Source organism: Rattus rattus, chromosome 8 (genome assembly GCF_011064425.1).
Source record: "Rattus rattus isolate New Zealand chromosome 8, Rrattus_CSIRO_v1, whole genome shotgun sequence".
NCBI classification, from domain to species: domain Eukaryota; kingdom Metazoa; phylum Chordata; class Mammalia; order Rodentia; family Muridae; genus Rattus; species Rattus rattus.
Genome location: NC_046161.1, coordinates 114247107 through 114250451, shown reverse-complemented (window position 1 = coordinate 114250451; position 3345 = coordinate 114247107). Strand labels below are relative to the sequence as shown.

The 3345-nt window shown below is 46.5% G+C and overlaps 1 protein-coding gene across 2 annotated transcripts in view; it reads left to right on the top strand.

The window, feature by feature from the left end:
- Nucleotides 1–99: 99 nt before the first annotated feature.
- The window catches only part of Zdhhc3 (zinc finger DHHC-type palmitoyltransferase 3), a 44110-nt gene continuing 40864 nt past the window's right edge, over nucleotides 100–3345 (top strand). The window contains exon 1 of one of the 2 annotated variants that reach the window (XM_032911276.1): nucleotides 100–219. The gene's annotated coding sequence lies outside the window, so the exon portion shown is untranslated. The remainder of the gene's footprint in view (nucleotides 220–3345) is intronic. The other variant, XM_032911275.1, reaches the window with a different exon arrangement.

Here is a 3345-nt window from a genome sequence, read left to right as displayed (position 1 = left end):
CACCGCGCCTGCGCGTCATCAGCCCGCGCGGTGGCCGCTCCCGCAGCCGCGGCTGCCGCCACTGCCTGGAGCTCCATGGGCCTCTCCTTCGCGCCGCCCCGTGTGAGGCCGAGTCCGGCAAGCCGTGGCGCCCGGTGCCCGAGCCATCGCGGACGCTGGAGGCTGGGCCCCGGGGCAACAGCAGGCGGCGCGGGACTACGAGCTGCCTCCAGATTGACGGTCAGTGCGGTGGGGAAGCCACAGAAGGAGGGGGGCGCGGGGCCCCAGCCGGGACTCGATGAGAAGCGCGCAACCCGCGCGCTCGGGCCGGAGTCTAAGTAGCTGAGCGCGCGCACGTGAGACACCTCTGGAAGGCGGAAGTCGTGTTGCCCATGAGGGACCATCTCCTCAATCCCCTCCTAGTTGGTCCTTAGGATGGCTGAAGAAAAGAGACCACGGATCCCTCGTTAGGTCACTGGTCGGGAAGGGTCTGGATCAGGAGTAGGGCGCCAGCTTCTCAATTTTTCTCACCCCTCCTTTCACTCCAGGGATCAATCTTTCTCTGTCCTGTCTTCCCTTATCCCTTCCTCCACTACTGCCCATCATCAAATAATGACCCAGAGGATTGCAAGTTACCTTTGCTCCTTGCGGTTGCTGGAGTATTGTCCCAAAGAGAGTAGGGAGAGTGTCTCGCGCGCTTCGGGATGCTTGGATGGAAGGGATCGCCGGGGAAGACGGACAGCTGCATGAAAGAAAACCGACTGTGGGAGGATATAGGACTTAGGTTATCCAGAAAGGATGCCTGCAAGGTGAAGCTGGGGCTATAGTGAGGGGCCCTTTAAGGAAGAGAGAGAATATGAACCAAGTTTTAAAGGGTCTCTATGGGGAAAACGGGGGAGAGTTGGTAGAGACTTAACTTACCTGGTGTTCTATTTTTGGCAAAAGTGACCCTTCAGCTTAATCATCAAGATATGACAGATGCTGACCACCCTATGCCTTTAACCCCAGCGTTTGGGAGGCAGAGCTAGGCTCTGAGTTCTAGGTTAGCCTGCTCTACATAGTGAGTTCAAGGACAGCCTGAGATACATAGTGAGATTCTGTCTCAAAGACACCCCCGCCCCCCAAAAAAAGGCCTTTCTTCTCTTATGGCTTCACAGCTAATTAAACAAGTAAACAGAACTTCTGATGAGAGTCTTCCAGGGCAGAAGGGAAGGCTCTTGTAAGCGTAGCCACTGAGCATGGTGATTAGAGTTGTCATGGTGGATTACAGACGATACTGAGATTGCAAAGGTAACAGGAAGTACCTGACTATATTCCTAGATACTGAACTGTTAACTGCTGAGCCCTCAAATGATAGTTGTTTCTTGATAGACTGGACATGAATTTCCTGCGTCCATATATAATACTACAGGTGTTCCTAAGAATCCTTCCTGTAGGGTTGGACTCTGCCCTCTAGGGTAAGGGAAAGGTGGAGCCAGAGGGTTTTCTTTTGTGGAGGAATAGGTGTCACACTTGATATAGCACCTAGACACCATCTATGTTTGGTTGGAAAACTAGATTCTGTGTGAGGAACTGGTGAAATAGCAAGGGACTCCTGCTATTAGGGTATCTCGTGCTAGAGATTACTGGGAAAAGAGGCCATTTTAATAGTATATAGTGGAGCGGGGGTGGGGGTGAAGATTGGAAAGTCAGAAAAGATACTGGAAGAAAGTTTGACTTGAGTTTAGCTACCATGAGTCATTTTCCTGGGAAAAAGAGTTTCCGCATATCTTTAAAAGTACATTAGTGGTAGAACAGTAGCATGTGCAAAGGCCCTAGGTTCCCTCCCCAGCACCACACGGGCATATCCTACCTCCTGACAACTGACAACAGGTGCTTTGTGAAGAGGAGTCAGCGTTATTTATCTGGTGACTAATTTTATGAGTAATATATGGTGTTAGTTTCAGAAGACCTCAAGAAACATAAACAGTGGGGTTTGTATTCTCTGCTAGAACATCGCTTCTGTCACTAGTTATTTTTCCTACGTGTTACCAGAGCATTTTCATCATATTGATTAAGTACATTAGATGTCTTTAAGCCTCATAGTTCTTATTGATTGAAGCAATTCAAAGAATGTATTAGAACCAGAAGAATGAACCAGCCACGGATGGCACATTATATTGTGTTATTCCAGGTTGCTTCCCCATTTCTGTTGGGGTTTGTTTATTTGTTTGTTTCATGCTGTTTTGTTGCTATGTCTTTTCTAAAGCCCTGTGCTCTATTAACTTTCTTTGATACTGTGTAGTGCTTACGGTATGCCAAGAACTTTACAAAGATTCAGTTCTAAGAATAACCTTATGAGGGCAATTTTACAGTTTGGGAAACGGAGGCACAGAAAGCATAGGTATTTGAACAAAGTCACAGAGCACATAACTAATATGTAGCAGAGGCAGGATTTGAGTGGAGGCTTTGTGGCTCCCAAATGTCACCTTCTGTAGCCTCTCACAAACTCCATGTCATCTACCAGGGGACTTAATGCAGAACGCTCATGTTTGTTACAGGGCTGGTACTATCCTGCCCCCTATCCTGTAAAATACTGCTCAATTTCAATTAATCAATTTTTGATGGTGGTGCTGGAGGCTCATGAGTCCTGGGAAAATGTACTGTCATTGAGTTATATCCCTAGGCCACAGATTTAGTTCCAAAAGCAAGGATGGATGTTCTAGCATGAATTTACTTCTCTTGAATCCTCTTTCTAGAGAAGAACACAGAATGTGATTAAGTCCTGTCCCTGTTTAATTCACTTTATCAGATAAAGGACAAAGTTATGTACAAGCTAAACTCCAAATAGCTAAGAAGAGAGCCTTCCAGAGCAGAATCTGGTATATTTGGAATGAAGGGAAGGGTTGAATGTATAATTTGCGTGCTTAGAGAGCCAAACATTTAGGAAATATCCTAATGCCTTTGAGTACCTGAAGTTCTCATGGACCAAAAAGCATGAAGAATTAGGCACTTGCTTAAAAGTTTAGGATTTACCATATATAGCTGAGGAGTCCAGGCCCTTGAGCTAGTACATGAACCAGATAGTAAAATGAAGTACTCAATTGAGCTGGTTGGTAATTAGGGCTGTAATAAGGTGCTAATTGTTCAGGTTAAGCACCAAGTACAAGAGGGAAAAGAGCAGCTGCTAACAGCAATAACATGTAAAGTAGAAGTAAATATGTCCCACCCACCAGAGTTCATTAAAGCTATAAAAGCTATTTAGCAGAAGAGCCTGGGGCAGTGCCATGAACTCTTAGAAACTCAGCAAGGGGGTGTTTGCTGAGGATCTGCTTCCTTTGCACACTTTGCATTTGTCCTGCCTGGGCCTTATTTATGAATACTAGA